Here is a 20,148-nt window from a genome sequence, read left to right as displayed (position 1 = left end):
CAGCCAACTCAGGGTTATATGTCAGCATGTCAGTGCTTCCAACGTGACCCTCTTCTTCCATGGGAGACACAGTTGAGTGAGTACTTGGGTGCCCAGGACCCCTGGGCTGGATCATTTTTCTACTCTTTCTGGCATGCTTTCTTTTCTGCTTCGTTAGGTGGGGACGAGGAGGCCTGTATAGTGGCTGGTTCCAGTCCATCATTCCTTGACACTGTATTGGGTTCCTAACCCCACGGCTCAAATTATTTCCCTGTGGGGTTCCCCGCAATATCTCCTTCGCACAAGATGGAGTAGGTTGTCTGAGACTCGTGGGGGTGGTGTGGTTGTTTGAAGCATTGCTTTGTGCTAAGCTGGCTGGCTGCCCAGTATTTAAAGTGGGAGAGTTACTTCTTCCTCCAGGATTTCTTCAAGGACAGCTGGTGGCTATGCCAGTTTATTGATTACTTCTTTGCATGAGCATATGGTAAACTTTGTATCACTCTTTGTTTGCACTTGTTTTTCATCACTGTCAGACACAAAAACGGCCAGGAAAGTAGGTCTATTTGTATGTCCATTTTATTAGCATGATGGTTGAGAGTCATTACCATTGCTTGCATAGAGGTTAAGATGGTTGTCCAAAGTTTGTTTGAGTCTTTTGGATCTAATACAATAATGTTTGGTTCCTCAATCAACATACAAAAGCAGAGATATACATTTTAAAAGGTTTAAAATAGTTCGGTTCACAGAAAAATATGTATGCGTCACTTTTTAGCACAAAGTACATGGGATGCATCAAAATCAAAGACGAAAACAGGCACAGGGGAAATGAGGCGCAAGAAATCAAGCGATGTGTTGAATCCTTACTTCCAGGGAAGGTCATGTGTCGATTCCTTACTGCCAGAGGATGTGATGTGTCTATTCTTTGCTGCCAGGGGAGGTGAGTCTTTGATTTCTTACTGTGAGAGGAAGGGTTGCATCGGTTTCCAGACAAATGACCTTGGTTCCTAACTGCTGAGCAACGTCGATGGAGGACTTGGCACGCAGGTGCAATGTGTGGGAAATTCGAAATCGCTGGGGTCAAAGTGGCGGTGATGAAACAGGTGTTGCCTTGATTTTCCCAGCCACGAGCAGGTGATGCATCGATTTCTTCAGCAGCACAGCAGGGCCTGCATCGGAGTCAGAGCGGGTGTCTTGAAAGTCGGAGACACGTTACACACAGGCGCAGTATCAATTCTTCAGCCGCACCATGGCAATCTGTTGGTTTTTTAGCCACACGGCAATGCTGCATCAGAAAAAATAGGCGCTGAAGGGGGATGCGTGTATTTTCTTCTCTCAAGGGCCCACACTTGAATTGACAACACTTGACAAGTCAGAACTCCCAGCAGAGGAGTTCAGGGGCTCCAGGTAAGTTCATTGATGACCTTGAGACTTATTGACAGGAGGCAAGCACACACAAGCCTTGGAGAAACCTTGGCAAGCAGGATACAAGAAAACAAAGTCCAGTCCTTTTACTGTCCAAGATAGAAGCAGCAGGCAGCAGGCCAGTACAACACAGCAACAAGCAGTGTGGCAGTTCCCCTCCTACAGCTTCTCCAGCTCTTCTTCTTGGAAGAATCTCCTCTTTGTCCAAAAGTGTTCTAAAAAATGTTGGGTACAGCTCCAGTATTTATACAAGTTTCTGCCTTTAAGGTAGGCAAACTTCAAAGGATAGTCTTTGTTGTGCACAGGTCCCTGCTTTGCCCTGTCCTGACTTCCGATACACTACAGGGGGGTGGAGACAGCTTTGTGTGAGGATAGGCACAGCCCTATTCAGGTGTCAGTGACAACTCCTCTCACCCCTCTAGCTCAGGAAGACCCATTAGCATGGTGATGGGCCATAAGGGTAAGCAGGGCACACCCCAGCTCTTCTTGTGAGACTGTCTAGAGTCATTGCACAAACAGCACAATTGTGAGTCTAAACCAGACATGGATTCCACAGGCAGAGACACAGAATGGTAAAGCACGAAAATGCATACTTTCTAAAAGTGGCATTTTCAAACACACAATTTAAAAACGAATTTCACAGAAAGATGTATTTTTCTAATGTGAGTTCAGTGGGCCCAAACTCCAAATCTCTATCTCTTCCCAATTGGAAGTTCCCCTTATAAAATGTTACAAACAAGCTCCAATGATAACCTTTGGAAGAGATATTCCTTGCAATAGTGAAAAATTAAATTAGCAGTATTTCACTATCAGGACACATAAAACACACCAGTACATGTCCTACCTTTCACATACACTGCAACCTGCCAATTGGTTGACCTTGTATATAGAACAAGGGAACCCAATTCAATTGGCCAGGGACCTTGGGTAGTTACGAGTTTTAAACACAGTGGTCCCTAACAAGGACAATCAATGTAAGGTGAGATGAATATAGACCCAGAGTCATTACAATATATAAAGCTGTCCAGCAGACAGGAATGCTTTTAATTTGTAAAATTAACATGGAAACAATAAAGTGGGACACAAGCCTGCATCCTACTAAGTGTGTATTTAGAGCATAAACTGAAAAACAAAAGAGATGCTCAGACACAGCGAATTGCTTGTATATTATACATTCAAATAGCACAAGCATAAATGTGTTGGGACACCATTACACATGAGTAATATTAATTAGGAAAGCGTTTGCTGTGTAGATAGAGTCAACAACGTTTTCATCCCTTTTAAACATTTTTGGATCATCATCAGGACACAGTGTTACATGCCTGAGTAAAATTGCCTGTAAAAGTAATGAGAAAGGGAAAATGGGAAAGACAGTTAGGATGAGTTTAAAAACCAGTGAAAAATATCATGCAGACGCAAGTGCGCCGGTGACTGATTTAAGAAAACTTCGGCACAAAGGACACATGATCCAGTGCCAATCTAGCTGTGTAAAAGGTCTATATCTGTGTCAGAGGTGGAGTTTTGTGATGTGACCTGGCCCATTATATCAAAGTGAACCAGTTTTAAGAGAAAGACTGTGTGTTCTGTAACTGTGGTACATGATATGAAAAACAGGGATCGGTGGCCCTAGAGTGGACAATCAATGGCGATAGTGCTGATTATGGCAACTCTTGAAATATATTATGGTTAACACATAGTCTTGTCTCCTGAGGACAATAAAAGGGATAGAAAACTTCTTCTATGGATACTCCATTGGTAAAGAATGCAAAATGACAGTCACTTTACCTATCAGGAAAACTATGGAAATTCCAGTTCTGCAATGAAATCTATTAATGAAATCCCAAAACAAAGTAAGTATAGAAACATAGAAAGAAAGAAAATATGTACTTAGCCCTGTTGCGCATAGGTTATTGATGCACTTGAAAAAAAAAAGGAAACTTGAGTCACTCGGGTATTGGATAACTCCTCCAGGTCCTGTGACCCTGTAATATAGGAACATGAGGCAGTCATGGAGCAGCTACTCCGGAGGATTTCACAATGTCTGTAATTTCCGGAAACTGGAACAAATGAAACAAAAAAGCCCAGACCGGGCATGTTGAAATGATGTTCCGACTGAACGTGAGAAACAAACCCCTAGATGCATCAACGTTGTCATTTGCGATTCCTTATTTGCGAAAAATAAGGAATCGCAAATAAGGAATCGCAAATGGCAATGCATCATTAATTTCGCTATTTTATTGAGATTCGGTAAAAATCGCAATTTTTACCGAATTCCAATAAAATTGCGAGTTCCAAATAGCGAATCCGCAATTCCCATTCATTCCTATGGGCTGAAATGCCCATAGGAATGAATGGGAATTGCGAATTCGCAATTTGAAATCGGAATGCATCAAAGCCTTTCAAGGGTGGAGAGGGGGGTCCAAAGGACCCCCCCCTGCACCCATGAAATGCACTTTTACATGTGAGTTACATACACACATGTCCTAAGGACATGTGTGTCTGTAACGTACACGTTTAAAAAATGCATTTTCATGCGTTTTTAAACATTTTTGCAAATTACCACGAAGTTCAACTTCGTGGTAATTTGCATTTGCAATTTCTAAAATCGCAAATGTTTTGAGGATGATGTATTGCATTTAAGGAATCGCAAATTTGCGATTCCTTAAAAGCAATCGCATTTTTGGAACTCGCAAAAAATAGCGATTTTCCAAAAATGCTTGATGCATCCCAGTAACCAATTTAGGAAGTGCAAAAGGCCGATTTTTGCGAATCGCACCGTTTGCACTTCCTAAAAAGGTTGATGCATCTGGGCAATGGTATCCAGTCTCCTCCACTGAAAGCGCTCATGCACACTGTGAGGAAATGGATCAGAAACAAAGTATCCAGTCTCCCCCACTGAACGCGTTCCTGCATGCTGTCAGGAATTGTCTCTCTTCACTTTCGCTCGGGAAGCAACGAGCTCGGCTTTAGCGCATGGATCTGCAGAGCACTGATCCGAGGTATCAGCTGATAAAGGAGACCAAAGGAAACGGGACTCTTTGGCACACCTGCCACAAGTGCACAATGCCAAGAAATACAGGTATGAACGGGATATCGCTTGTCCTCCTAGAAGCCATCATCAAACTAAACATACAAGGATTGTCAAGCACTGGTTGCTTCCTGGGAGTGGTTTTTATAGTTGACACACAGGTAGTTTTAATTGGTACTCAGGGGTGCTTTTCCCAGACTTTCTGTGACACGTACTTTTTTTTTTGCCATAACACATTCTTCCACCAGTCACACCATTATACAGAAGAGGTTTGTAAGAATGTGTTTTACTTGTATTCTTCCTTCCTCCTCTGTACTCCACCATGACACTAAATGAGAGGCTTCACCCAGAAGGTGGAGCTGCAGAAATGGCCTGAGCAGAGTCTTATGGTTGCAGAGGATAAGAATCTAGATGAGGAGCAGGAAATTGCTGAGGAGAAGAATGAGCTGATTCTGGAGTCTGCTGTGCCTCTGGACTTGCCTGTTGATGGAGGACAGCAACTTGCCTTGGGCAGTAGTTGGTCTCAGCGTTTCCTCCAAGGACCTGTCCCCAGAGGGGCTGGCAGACAGGAGGGAGGAGAGAAGGTAAAAGCTTGCCAAGCTAAAGCAAGCTCTAGAGGAGAGGAGGATGGCTCTGGAGGAGAAACATACTCATGAGCTCAACCTCAGACAGCTGGAATCAGAACCCTGCAAGTAGGGCCCAGCAACAGTAGTGGTGGCAGCATACCTCAGTGTCTTCACATGAGTCAGGGGTCAGAATACCCGAGGATTTAATGCCTGGCTTTGTGGTGGGGGATGATGTGGACAAGTGATTTGCAGCCTATGAAGTGTCTCTAAGAGTACACGAGGTCCCAGAAGAGTTCTGGGGTGGTAATCAATAGAGGCACATGCCCAGGGTGGGGAGGGGTGCTCTTCTTACACTAGAGGTGGGGGACCAGACATGCTACACTACATGAAGACCATCTTGACCATTAAGTAGGGGCTGACACCTGAGAAATACCGACAGAGGTTTGTCCCAGTCACAAGCTATCCTCACAGAGCTGGGTTGACTGCTTAGAGTATGGTGGTAAGGCACTGAGGGGCTGCTGGGTGAAGGGAAGCAATGTAGATGATTATTCAGGACTGTATAACTTAATTTTAAAGGAGACTATGCTTGATCATTGTTTTACAGAACTGATCAACACCTAGGGAATAGTAAGCTTAATGATCACAGGAAGCTTGCTGAAGAGACGGACATCTGGGTCAGCACCAGAGTGTCCAGGAAAACATCAGTGGCAGGCTCCCAAAACGATGGCCAAAGATCCCACCAGACAAAATTAGGACACTCCCCCAAAACAGCTCATAGGGCAAAGGGTCTGGTTCTCATTTCGAATCTGGCCACCAGAAGAAAAGCTACCCTGACAAACGTCAGCATACCAAGCCTGTTAAGGGCTATGAGAGCTATGAGTATGGACACTATTAGGGGGACGACAAGTGTCTAAAATGAGCACGAACTCCCACTGGAGGAAAGGTTCCATGGGTGCTGAATGTAGTGCTGGGGGAGGAGTTTGTCCCAGGTAATGGGGGAGTAATGAGGTTACCCTAGTGCCCTTGGGTGACAGTGAGATGATTCCTAAGATCCATGTGCACTTTATTACTACAAAGTATAGGCAACTGTCACTATCACTGGGCAATGTGTGGAGGCTCTGAGGGATAACCAAGCCAGTATGACTATGGTAAAGAGTCAGCTGGTTTCCCCAGAGCAGGTAGTTCCAAATGTATTCCACCAGATTGTGGTGGCTGACAACAAAGAGGGTCACATTTCTGTGGCTCTGGTTCCATTTCAATGGGTGGGGGGGGGAGAGAGTTTCAGGTCTTCTGAAAGTTGCTATGAACCCTTTTATGCAGGTGGACTGTTTATTGGTAAGAACCTTGGGCACATTACTTGGAATGAAGTGCAGATCAAGGCTCATGTGGAAATGTTATCATTACCTGATTGGATCTGTGCTACAGCAATGTCCATGGGGATGGGGCACCTGTGGTTGTCGCCCTGGAGCCCACTAAGGGGTGTGGGGGGCGCTTCTCCCCTTGGTGACTCGTCTGTCATTGCTGGATGGCATCTAGAAGGAGGACCTTCAATGAGGAGTTCTGTAGGGCACAGACAGAGTGTCTAACCCTGGAGAAACTGAGGCAACAGGCTGAAGCCCAAGCAGCTGGTGATGCATCTGGTAGTCACCATACTTACTGGGAGGACAGCCTCCTTTGCAGTGAGCCTAAGTTTTCTATGCATTGGCCTGGTAGACCCTCAATGCTACAGGGCCATCCTACTGGAGTTGGCTCGCGCAATTACCCTGGCAGAACACCTGAGCCAAGACAAGAACTTTACAAGGCTCCCACACTTTTATTGGCCCAGGATCAAGACTTCCTCAGATATGTTCTGCAGGACTTGGGTTATGTCTGCTTGTACTTCAAGTGAACCCCAAGGTCCTGTTGCTTGAGACTCAGGGAAATGAAAGTCTCTACCCCTGCTCCTGTGCCTGGCACACTGGAAGTGGCCCAGATATGTGCAACACACAGTTTGATCCATCTTTTGTCTGCATGTAGCAGACCCGGCGCATTGACTTGGTTGCTCGAGTAAAATTGGCATATTGGAACCAGTGCTTTGCCTCCCAAGATCGACACATCAGACAGTGTATCGCTGCTGTGGCAGCTTGGTGAGATCGAGGCATCCCCTTGACTGCCTTGCAGAATCTGGCGTATTGCTCAGCGACTCTTGATCTCCGGCACCCATGTTTATGATTGACGCGTCGCCTTCTCTGCGTAAAGAAGATTTCCACATCTTACTCTTTGCGACCTGAAAGGAACTTTGTTCACTGGGCCCTGCGTGGGTCATGTAGCCAGCCTGCGCTTCCATGAGGTCTGCCCGAACTTTGACTTTGCCCTGGTCATGCATAGCCAAAAGTAACCTTTTTAGCGCTACTTGCTTCTAAGTGTTTTATTGCATTTATTGCTGTAAAATTCAATATCTCAACTTCTATACCATGGATGTTTGTTCTTTTGGTCTTGTTGTGTATGACACAAAAACTTGACACATTACCTCATTAGTTAAGCTTGGCTGCTCTGTACCAAGCTACTAGAGGCTGAGCGCATGTTATCTTTTAGCATTTATCTAGCTTACCCTGACTAGGATTATGACTTCTGCTTGGACAGGGTGCATACCGTTACCAACCAGAAACCAATTTCTAAGAGTGCATTACTAAGAGTGATGCCATATCTGTCTGCAGTAAAACTGCTACCAGATTTACCCGTACCTCATAACTAATTCAAGTGTTGATTCTGAAATGATGAGTTTGTTCACATTGTCTGTATTGCCAATCATGGAGTCCCACTCTGTAACTCTGGGCAATAGCTTGCTTAATCTCCACAACGGCCCCCACAACGCTAAGGATGCCTGGCCTCCACCTTCGGGGTGCCCAGGAGTGGACGCCTCACAGGGAAAGCCAGGATGGGTTCCACAGCGGTATTCATACAAGCGCCTTGAGACCCTTGCGGGTGAGTAGTGCGCTATACAAGTATCAATTTACATTTTACATGTGTAAAAATTGCATTTGTTGAAATTGAAACTGATTTTGACCAGAACCTGTTGCTATTATTCAAGATGTAATCATGGAAAGCGTAAAAATATAATATGCGCAATAAATTATGTATGTTAAACCTGTGTGAGGCTGTTTCAATCAATGGCGAAGTGCTGAAAGATAATCTTATTAATGATTTTTTTAAATGATTGTAGATGTTAACATTACTATCTTTAACATGTACATTTAATAATGATTGATTTTTGTTGTACAAGAAATAACAGAGATGACTTTTGGAAAGTTAAAAATAAAAATAAATAATATAGCTTTCGAAACTGAAATATTGTTTTTAATGAGAGTACAAATGTCTTAAAAGTAAAATCGTATGTACTTTAAAGGTGTACATTTTTTACAGTTGTCAATATGTGTGATACAAATTTAAACACTAAGGACACAGTCATATGTTATAATAAAGTTCCTAATATTTTGATTGTTAATTTTTGTTATATATTTCATTTTAATGTAAGGAAATAAGTTTTAAACAAATATTATTACCATCCCTAACTCTAAGTGAGACCACAGGGCAACAATAAAGTAAGATAAAGTATATTTCACATTACTTATGATACATGATACACAATAATGTTTTATGAAATATTGTTGTCTCTATCCATGGCTTATATATATATATATATATATATATATATATATATATATATATATATATATATATATATATATATATATATATATATATATATATATATAGATAGATAGATAGATAGATAGATAGATAGATAGATAGATAGATATATGTATATATATGCCATGGATAGAGACAACAATATTTCATAAAACGTTATTGTGTATCATGTACATGTTTATGAAGATGTTTATGTTTGATTATTTTAGTAAAACAAGTTTTACATTATTTATATATATATATATATATATATATATATATATATATATATATATATATATATATATATATATATATATATATATATATATATATATATATATATTTAATGTAAAACTTGTTTTATATATATTTATATATATTTAATGTGAAACTTGTTTTACTAAAATAATCAAACATAAACCTCTTCCATCTTCATAAAGGAAAAATATTGCTTCTAAACAAGTGTCACAGCGCCTTTAAACCTTTAATTAATATTGTTTTGCACATAGGCTGACGCTTTGTCAGAACCCGTCATGTGGATACGCTGGTGTGTGGTTCAACCTCGACCCAAAGTGAAGCCCGAAGATACACAGAGTTATCATGGTCGGAGAGGGTCCGACTCTGGAGAGACAAAATGGCTGCCGCGGTGCCGTGGTGCTGCGAGGTTGACGCTCTAGTCGTTTAAGCCTCGTTTTGGTGCGGAGAGTATGAGCGGGACGCAAGTTCTAGAAACTACGCACTTCACCTGAACCGTCACCGAAGAAGAACCTGTGTGCGTACTCTGGCGAATTCCTCGAATCCTTAGTTTAAAGTATCCTGGTTGTAGTACTCCATTTGCGATTAGCGCGAGTGTTGAGGAAACGTTATTACGGCGTACTAATTCAAGCGCGTAATAACAGCCCTTTCCCAAGTCCAAGTTTCCAGCGTCAAGTGAATCTCCGAAGAATCGTCGAAGTGTATCCTGAGCAAGGTGGATTCCTGTGGAGAAGAAGATTTCAGCGACCAAGAGAGTCAGTCAACAACAGAAAGCTAAGTGTCGTGTAACTAGTGTTTGGCCAAACTGAAGATATTCAAATGTTGTAGTTAACATTGTCAAGTGTATAATTCGAACTTCTAAAATTCCATGTGACTAAGAGAAAAGAGAAAAACCTTTCTTGAACATTGAGGGACAAGAGAAACGACAAGGATCTTTCTTGAACACTGAGTAAAAGAGAATCGAGAAACCCTTATTTGAACCTTGAGCGAAAGGAGGAACGAAAAGTCTTTTTTCCTAGAACATTGAATGGCAAGGGAAAAGAGAAACCATTTCCTGAACTTTGTGCAAAAAAGTCGGAAATAAGGATTGCTATAACCTTCCTCCTTGAGCCGTTGCGAGGATAAGACTATCTATAAGTAAAGTCCTGTTCCACATTTTCCAAATACAGTACAACTTTACAGAACCCCCGAAGCAGCGTCCTCGAGTAATTAGTCAAGTAAGTATGTCTAGAAGGAAGCAGTATCAGGGGTGATCATAGAATAGCATGTGTAAGGAACTAACCCATTCGCCCTTGTCTTCCCTGCAGCAACGACTAACTAGACGAGAAAAACCACATTTCATAGAAGAGAAGCAAGGTCCGGGAAAATATTAAGTGAGTTAAGATTAAACCCGAAAACATTAGAGTCAGAGTAGCGTAGGAAGGAAAAACTAATGGTGTGCTCCTCTTACAGGTTTCCAATACGCAGACACCCTGAAGGAAGTAGTCTGAGGAAACTTTCCGGACCAGTCTCTTCTCTGTTTGTTATTTTATCCACACCCCCTTCCCGGAGGATGATGTAGGGAGGTTCTTATAGACCTGCCGGCATCGTCTCTTGGGATTCGGGTACTGGCATCTAGTTCCTGAGCCTAATCATCTCTGCTCCCGCGCAAGTACAAGTTAAGGCGATTACATATCAGGTATGCTTGGAGCTCTGACAGAGTGAAGTGCCCAAGTATTTTTTGCACCTGAGCAGAGATGGCCGAAGGAATAGATGTACAATCGTTAGGAACGATCCTAGACGCAATCCACAAGGAACTGGGGCAGTAAGGGAAGAGAATCAGAATTTAAAACAAGAGGTAGTGAACGCCCGAAAGGAAACAGCCGAGTTAGCCTTGAGGTTACACAGAACTAGTAGCTTAGAGCGGGAGGCCATGAATCCAGTGTTAGAAGCGACAAACAGGTCAACTACACAAGTCATACACTCCCTGTCTCCAGTTATTCCTCTAGCCGCCCCTGAAAGGTTTAGTGGGGATCCACAGAAGGCACAGATATTTCTCTCGCAATGCTCCTTACATTTCCTGTGCCGCCCATCGATTTTCCCTGATGCGCAGTCCAAAGTAGCCTTCATTCTCTCGTATTTGAGCGGGGACGCAGCGGCCTGGTCCATGCCTCTAGTCACCAGAGAAGACCCGCTGTTGAGGAACTTCGAAAATTTCAAACAAGAGTTTCTTCGGATATTTGATCGCAGGAGGATCTCTCAAGTTGTGGACAACGAATTACTAGATTTGCGACAGGGCAATCGAGACCTAATAGCATATCTGGCGCAGTTTAACAAGTTGGTGGTGGAGACGGACTGGCCAGAAAGCAAACGAGCAGCAGTGTTTTATCGTGGGTTGAGAGACGAGCTGAAGGACGTGTTGGCTCAAATTCCAAATCGCCCAACGGAGATATCGGCCCTCATCGATTTAGTTCTAGAAATAGATTTTCGTCAAGGAGAGCGGCGAGGGGAAAAGAAAAAAGATTTCCGGGCGGTCATTCCCAGATTCGACAGGGCACGTCCAGAGGGAACACGAACCTCAGAAGGAAACTCCGGAGTAGAACCAATGCAGATCGGAACCATCAGAGGGCCTCTAACGAAAGAAGAAAGAGAGAGAAGGAGAACAAATAACCTGTGCATATATTGTGGTTCGAGTGGGCATTTTGTCCGAAATTGTCCGAAGAAGCCCAAAGGAACTTTCAAGCCGAAGGAAAACTAGCGGCACCACCTGTGGCTGGAGTTGAACGGGTGGGTGCGATTACTGAAGAGACTCCAAAAGAACACCATGTGGCCAATACCCTACAAGCAGCGGCTCCGCATCTGATTCTGTCTATGAGAGTGATGTTCCGATCGACGGTCCTGACCGAAGTCTCTGTCATGATAGACTCTGGAGCGACGGGAAATTTCTGTGATTTGCGTTTTGCGGACAAGGTGGGAATCAGAGCCATAAGAAAAGAGAAAAGCGAGCCGGTCCGCGCCGTGGATGGAACTAACCTATCGTCGGGACCCATCGTGAGCCACACAGAGGTGATGGAGCTGATCACCGCAGATGGCCATCGTGAATTGATCCAGTTCAACCTGATCGATGCTCCACAGTTTCAGTTAATTCTTGGACTACCATGGCTCACGGAGCATAACCCCACGATTGACTGGAACTCCAGAACCGTTCACATGGACTCAAACTACTGTTGTGAGAACTGTTTTGTTCCAAGGAATAGGGGAGAAGAAATAAACCCAGCTCATGCCTTGAGTCTTGTGGAGCACTCCGTGTGCGCCATAGACAACCGCCAGGTCCCGGAGGTGTATAAGGAGTTCGAAGGTGTGTTCAACGAAGTGGAAGCCGAGATGTTACCTCCACACAGAACCTACGACTGCAAGATTGATCTAGAACCTGGAGCCAACTTGCCATGCAGTCGAGTGTACGCGTTAACCGAGAAAGAACACCAACATCTGAAAGAATACCTGGACAAGTACCTGGCGAATGGTTTTATCCGACCCTCACAGTCGCCTGTCTCGTCGCCCCTATTTTTCGTGCCAAAGAAGGAAGGGGACTTGAGAACATGCATTGATTACCGAGCAATCAATAGAATAACAAAGAAGAACAGATACCCCCTGCCCTTGATATCGGAGTTATTGGACCAAGTCAAAGGAGCTCAAGTCTACACAAAATTAGACCTGCGAGGGGCCTACCACCTAGTCAGGATGCGAGAAGGTGACGAGTGGAAGACGGCCTTTCGGACTAGATTCGGCCTATTCGAGTACCAAGTGATGCCCTACGGGCTATGTAATGCCCCAGCTGCCTTCCAGCATTTTATTAACGATGTCCTGAAGGAGTTCATCGACCAGTGTGCCATTGTATACATTGATGACATCTTGATTTATTCCTCTGATGTGACGAGACACCACGAGCAGGTGAAAGGAGTTTTGAGGAAACTACAAGAGAACCAGCTGTTTGTAAAACTGGAGAAGTGTGCCTTCGACGTTTCCCAGGTCGAATTTTTGGGATTTGTCCTTTCCCCGTCTGGCATCTTAATGGATCCGCGGAAGATAGAGGCAGTAACCACCTGGAAATCTCCAACGAGTGTGAAAGAGGTCCAAAGTTTCATTGGGTTTGCCAACTTCTACAGGCGATTCATCAGAGAATTTTCCGGGAGAATTCTACCCCTTACCAGGCTGCTAAAGAAAGGAACGAAGTTCGAGTGGTCGGAAGAGGCCGAGGAGGCTTTTCAAGCCTTAAAAGAAGCCTTTACTACTGCACCAGTCCTGCTTCACGCTGATCCATCGGAACCGTTTTATGTCGAGACTGATGCGTCGGACCAGGCGTTGGGGGGAGTCCTGTCGCAGCGTCACAAGAGCACAGGTCAACTGCATCCAGTAGCTTACCGATCTAGGAAGCTGACCCCGGCGGAAATTAACTACACTATCACTGAGAAAGAATTACTGGCTATCAAGGATGCCTTCAAGGAGTGGCGGCATTATTTGATGGGGACACAGCATCAAGTCACAGTATTCACAGATCACCGAAACCTGAAGTTCTTGAAGTCCGCCAGAACGCTCACGCCAAGGCAACTCAGATGGTCCCTGTACTTTGCGGATTACGACTTCGTAATTACCTTTCGTCCAGGAGCACAAAACGGGAAGGCCGACGCACTTTCCAGACTGGATACCGACCCTCAGAGAACGACCATAGAGGTTCAACCGATCATCCCTGAGAACAAGTTTATTGGGGCCACAGTCTCGATCAATGTCCAAGAGGCCATAGCAGGAAGCATGAGTTCGGAGGACAAGCAAAATTGGGTTAAAGAAGATCCTGGCAGGAAGATCGTTCGTCAGTTGCCATATCAAGGGGAGGCCTTGTATGTGCCTACAACAGAATTGCAGCAACAGGTGATGCGAGAGTGTCATGATGATAAGCTGGCGGGACACAAGGGAGAGAACAAAACCGAAGAACTGATAAAGAGACACTATTGGTGGCCTGGGATGTCAACAGATATTGAGAGATATGTTAAGGCTTGTGAGATCTGCGCTCAGGGAAAATCTGAACGACAAGCACCTAAGGGGCTCCTGCAACCCCTACCCACCCCTCCTTATCCCTGGCACACAGTGACTCTTGATCTCATTACCGATTTACCCTTGAGCAGAGGTTATGACACCATTCTAGTGGTAGTAGACGCCTTCTCAAAAATGGCCCACTTCATAGCATTAAAAGGAACTCCGTCAGCTAAACAAGTAGCAGATCATTTTAACTCCCAAATAGTCAGAATCCATGGCATACCCAAGGTGGTCATTTTGGATAGGGGTACTCAGTTCGTATCTCACTTTTGGAAGGCATTCATGAAAGGTCTAGGTACAGAAGTTAGGTTTTCCACGAGCTATCACCCAGAGACAGATGGGCAAACAGAGAGGGTGAATTAAGAGCTGGAGCAGTATCTTCGATTATTCCTTCTGAAGGAAGAAATTCAGTGGGCCGATTACTTGTGGTCGGCGGAATTCGCCCATAACAATGCGAGAAACAGTTCCACTGGTTTCTCCCCCTTCTTCTTGAATTATGGACGACATCCAAATGCATCAATCCGACAAATGGAAACGGCAGTCCCAGCTGTCGAGGACCTGGTGTCCCAGATGGGTCACATCCAGCAGCAGGCAACAGACAATCTGCAAAAGGCTAAGGAGAAGTATAAGATTTATGCGGATAGGAAGCGGCGTGCTGGTCCTCCACTGTCCGTGGGGGATAAGGTGTGGTTGAACACAAAGCATCTGAGACTAAAAGGAAATCGAAAATTTCAACCCCGCTTTATTGGTCCTTACCCAGTGGAGAAACAAATCAATCCCGTCACCTATCAATTGACACTTCCTCCTAGGCTAAAGATTCATCCTGTCTTCCATGTTTCATTGCTAAAGAGAACTTCTGCAGACCTGAGAATGCAAGCACCCCCTAAGCCAATTCACCTGGAGACGGGAACGGAGTTTGAGGTAAAAGACATTCTGGACTCCAAGTTCTCCAAAGGGAAACTGTACTACCTCATCGACTGGAAGGGTTATGGGCCTGAGGAGCGATCGTGGGAACTGGAAGAAGATGTTCACGCTCCCAGATTGGTTCATTCCTTCCACCAACGCTACCCCTCCAAGCCCAGAAGGAAGGAGCCTGCCTTGTTGGGGGGTACTGTCAGAACCCGTCATGTGGATACGCTGGTGTGTGGTTCAACCTCGACCCAAAGTGAAGCCCGAAGATACACAGAGTTATCATGGTCGGAGAGGGTCCGACTCTGGAGAGACAAAATGGCTGCCGCGGTGCTGTGGTGCTGCGAGGTTGACGCTCTAGTCGTTTAAGCCTCGTTTTGGTGCGGAGAGTATGAGCGGGACGCAAGTTCTAGAAACTACGCACTTCACCTGAACCGTCACCGAAGAAGAACCTGTGTGCGTACTCTGGCGAATTCCTCGAATCCTTAGTTTAAAGTATCCTGGTTGTAGTACTCTATTTGCGATTAGCGCGAGTGTTGAGGAAACGTTATTACGGCGTACTAATTCAAGCGCGTAATAACAGCCCTTTCCCAAGTCCAAGTTTCCAGCGTCAAGTGAATCTCCGAAGAATCGTCGAAGTGTATCCTGAGCAAGGTGGATTCCTGTGGAGAAGAAGATTTCAGCGACCAAGAGAGTCAGTCAACAACAGAAAGCTAAGTGTCGTGTAACTAGTGTTTGGCCAAACTGAAGATATTCAAATGTTGTAGTTAACATTGTCAAGTGTATAATTCGAACTTCTAAAATTCCATGTGACTAAGAGAAAAGAGAAAAACCTTTCTTGAACATTGAGGGAAAAGAGAAACGACAAGGATCTTTCTTGAACACTGAGTAAAAGAGAATCGAGAAACCCTTATTTGAACCTTGAGCGAAAGGAGGAACGAAAAGTCTTTTTTCCTAGAACATTGAATGGCAAGGGAAAAGAGAAACCATTTCCTGAACTTTGTGCAAAAAAGTCGGAAATAAGGATTGCTATAACCTTCCTCCTTGAGCCGTTGCGAGGATAAGACTATCTATAAGTAAAGTCCTGTTCCACATTTTCCAAATACAGTACAACTTTACAGAACCCCCGAAGCAGCGTCCTCGAGTAATTAGTCAAGTAAGTATGTCTAGAAGGAAGCAGTATCAGGGGTGATCATAGAATAGCATGTGTAAGGAACTAACCCATTTGCCCTTGTCTTCCCTGCAGCAACGACTAACTAGACGAGAAAAACCACATTTCATAGAAGAGAAGCAAGGTCCGGGAAAATATTAAGTGAGTTAAGATTAAACCCGAAAACATTAGAGTCAGAGTAGCGTAGGAAGGAAAAACTAATGGTGTGCTCCTCTTACAGGTTTCCAATACGCAGACACCCTGAAGGAAGTAGTCTGAGGAAACTTTCCGGACCAGTCTCTTCTCTGTTTGTTATTTTATCCACACCCCCTTCCCGGAGGATGATGTAGGGAGGTTCTTATAGACCTGCCGGCATCGTCTCTTGGGATTCGGGTACTGGCATCTAGTTCCTGAGCCTAATCATCTCTGCTCCCGCGCAAGTACAAGTTAAGGCGATTACATATCAGGTATGCTTGGAGCTCTGACACGCTTTGATGTTATAGGTGTTGCTGGATTTAAAATATTAAAATCTACAAATCATATCACAGGATTAGATATTGCTTTGATCAGAGTCACTTCTGTTGCCATTAGGTTAGACCACCACAGCATTTGTATCAAAGAAAAGTTGTAATGTGTATGAGATGTTAGTAAATGTTTTTATATTGTTGATATCATCGTTTTATTTATGTGTTTGATATTTAGGTTCATCCAATGAAGATCAACAACCTGTGCCGCATGAAGAATCCTTTGAGCCATCCCTGTCCTCCATGGATGAAGTATCAGTTGCCCCAATTGATGAATCTGGCACGGCGCCTGCAATTTTGGCAAAGGAAGAAACAGTGAGAGGGTGTCCTAACCATGTTAAGGCATTTCAAGACATTCAGAAGTCTATGCATACAATTCAAGAAAGACTTGAGAAGAAGATGGACTCATTGGTGGGCGTCATGAATGTCCTTAATCAAAACGTTATTCAAGTCATTGGCTCTCAGGAAAACCTCACCAAAGATCTAAGTACAGCCTTAAGTCGTTTCACTGATGTCTTGAAGGACATTCAGATTATCTCTTCAAATACAGGTCTGTTCTCCAAAGAAGCAACCAGATTTCTGCCTACCGCTTCAAAAAACATTGCAGAGCAGGAGGGGGGATCTGAAGATGCACAATAGTCACGCTGCAGTGTCAAAAAAGACATAAATGAGGCTGTTCAGTGCTAAAAACCTCCTTAGTTCTATGTTTCTGCAGGTCACCTTTCCTTAACCTAAAACAGTCCAAAAATATCATTGATAACATTGAGGGTTTGAGGATTTCTTATTTATATGCAGCCTTATAATTATTTTTTATATTTTGGTAGATGTTTACTTAAAAATTTCACCTTATGCTTGGATAAGAGGAGCTTCCTTTTATCCACATATTTCTTTGTCATGTATTAAAAAAAGTAATTTTTTAACAATATTTTTAATAATTTACAATATTAATAGCCATAATATTCCTTACTTCCAACCAATGTAAACTGTTGTCAGTCTTTGTCCTAAACCAACTGTTGTATTTAAATAAATAATATAAAATGTGAATTATACTAAACATTATGATTCTAAATCATTCTAAAACATATGTTAATGAACACACATAATTTGTTCAATATTGTTGCAGTTACCAGGTACCAAATGTGCAGTAGAAGTGGGTAATTAATTCACAATTGTATTCCCTCATGTATTTTCTCTCTCGTGCATTCTGATTTATCTTGGTCCTTTGCACAGTGGGAACAGACTAGGATTCTCCACCTGGGTTGTAATGGGGAAGACCCGTACATTTACACAGTCTTAAGTTAGCATGGGTTTGTTAGAATTTTAAACACCATTTTTACTTTCCTGCTCTGCTTTGCGCACAACACGCACTTGCGCTATTGTTTAGAGAACACTGAGTATTTTGCATCATATGAGAATAACATGTTTTGCTGCATTTCTAAGCTGCTTTGTTAGTTAAGTCTGTACACTGAGAGCTGAGACCGTCAAGGTTATCTTAGACACTGTAGCTGTTGTTCTAACTGATCAGCGCAAGCTCTAGCCATAACACATATGCAGCTGGGGCCACCTCTGAAATCGGCGCGTTTATTAATGCACTGCGTAGGTATGATCACACAAACCTGGAGAACATTCGTATGCTGAGAGCTTGTGCAGAATTTGATGTGATCCACTTCTGCTAATACCAGAGGTATGGGGCCGCCTATGTAATCCTAAGAGACCTTCTGTAGTTATAAAATAACCTACTAGCAAGGGAGGGTGAAATATAGGTATATTTCAAACCTGTTTCCATTTAGCATTATAACATGCTTTCTCCCTTTGTATTTTATGGAATAGTAACTATGCTGACAATCTTGTTTCTAATAATAAGTCTGCTTGTATTAGCTAAGGTGCTGCGCATGAGATCACAGCGTTAGAAATAAATATTTTAAACTTGCTCGTGTCTCCTTTTACTCCATGTTTTGGATTGGTATGAGAGTATAATTAAGGAGTGTTCTTGTTTTCCACATTGCCTGAGGACACCTAAGTCGTATGTTCTGGGTTGCCTAATCGTTGGTTTCTTTTCTATAGGACAGAGAGCTAATGAGACACTGATGCTAGTCTGGTAGGGGATGTTGGGTACTAAAATGAGTTTTGGTACACCCTAATTCTCTGTGCACAGTTCTGTGTAGGAGCAGAATCCCTGCAACATGGCGCCCAACCGATGGTGGTCTTAATAGATGACGCTTAAGTAGTACTTCTATCAGTCCTTAACCCCTTCACTATTGTTTCCGGTTAAAAGTGGTGATGGATAAACCGACCTATAATTACATAGTTCTTTTCAAGCTTGACTCTTTTAAAATGGTTTTCTTTTGAATTACTACCCAGTTGTGCTACAAAGTATTACATTGTACTTCTTTTTTCTGTGTCGTTATGGCTGACATTAACATACTGCAGCATAGTCGCATTGCGGTCCCCAACCATTTGCAGGCTTATAAGGTCGGCTTGGACGGCATGCCAGTTATTTTGGTGGTGAGTGCTACTCATGGGTGACGTTTCCCGCTGCGGATGCGGCTACTCAGGTGTTTCACACTTATACTCACACAGCCGTGCCCGTGGAATATATTCCTTATAGGCCACAGGAAGTTCCGATTTCTGCATTGCAGCACCGTCTTTAGTTTAATGGCGCCCTTCCCCACCGTTTAATGGTGATTAGATTAGGTCCTTTGTCCATTCTAGGTGCTTCTTTGCCTGTTTTGGCTGGATTTACCCTGCATCCTCGTGCGGGGGTAGTCCCCGTTGCTGACTTGAGGCTCCTATATAACTCTGCAATAGGGGTTATCAGGGCCCTAGTCCAATATATCACCCACAATTTCCAGGGCGGGGTCCCTGGTATTGCGGCGCTCCCAGCTGGACCGAGCGGAATGAAGCTTAGTCCTGTGATGGTTAATGCGGTTATGGGCAAGCGTCCCCAAGATAAAGATGATATGCCTTTTTGGCTTGCAGAGAAGTTTGACCAGCTGGAGGCAGTTTTTCCTAATTCGAGTCCCGTAGAAAAACACAAGATTCTTACAATTAGTTTGCCCAAGGACTTGGTACCGGAAGCTGGTGACTGCGAATCATGGGGTAGAATTTTTGTGGCAATGTACACGAGGTGCTTCGGCACTCCGTCAATGGCTGTCCTTCCCATGGTCATTAAACATGTTCAGGATGAGCACAGACCTGAGGCTGCGGTCGAATTGAGAATGAGACTCGTCTGCACTTTTGACGTAGTTTCTGATCTCGTCCTTTCTAACATTAAGGGAGATGCGGTTATCTTTCAGGTGTCTATAGCCTTGCACGATGTCTCCGATGTCGTTATACCCGGACAGTTACTGAGAATTATTACAGCGGCTTATAAGACCATAGGCCGTAATAGTTTAGGTGTCAAGCCTTTCTCTACAAATGAGAAAAAACAGACTCAGGCTCCGAAGTCTGATAAGGTTGATCAACCCAAATCTCAAAAGCAGAATTGGAGTAAGAACCAAAAACAGGGTAAACAGCAACAGAAACAGGAGTCCCGTCCCACATCACCAGTGTCTGTGTCTACTGAACGGGTTC

General features: G+C 43.7%; 1 pseudogene across 1 annotated transcript in view; it reads left to right on the top strand.

Annotated features, from left to right (window-relative positions):
• LOC147726128 (uncharacterized) overlaps positions 1 to 17,568 on the top strand; it is a 261,305-nt pseudogene extending 243,737 nt beyond the window's left edge. The window contains exon 8 of the transcript XR_015309266.1: positions 16,754 to 17,568. The product of XR_015309266.1 is annotated as an uncharacterized LOC147726128 (transcript). The remainder of the gene's footprint in view (positions 1 to 16,753) is intronic.
• The last annotated feature ends 2,580 nt before the right edge of the window (positions 17,569 to 20,148 follow it).

The sequence above is a fragment of the Lissotriton vulgaris genome, chromosome 3_1 (assembly GCF_964263255.1).
Source record: "Lissotriton vulgaris chromosome 3_1, aLisVul1.2, whole genome shotgun sequence".
Taxonomy (NCBI): Eukaryota; Metazoa; Chordata; class Amphibia; order Caudata; family Salamandridae; genus Lissotriton; species Lissotriton vulgaris.
The sequence above is the reverse complement of the archived record's forward strand: the minus strand, read 5'-3'. Positions and strand labels throughout refer to the sequence as shown.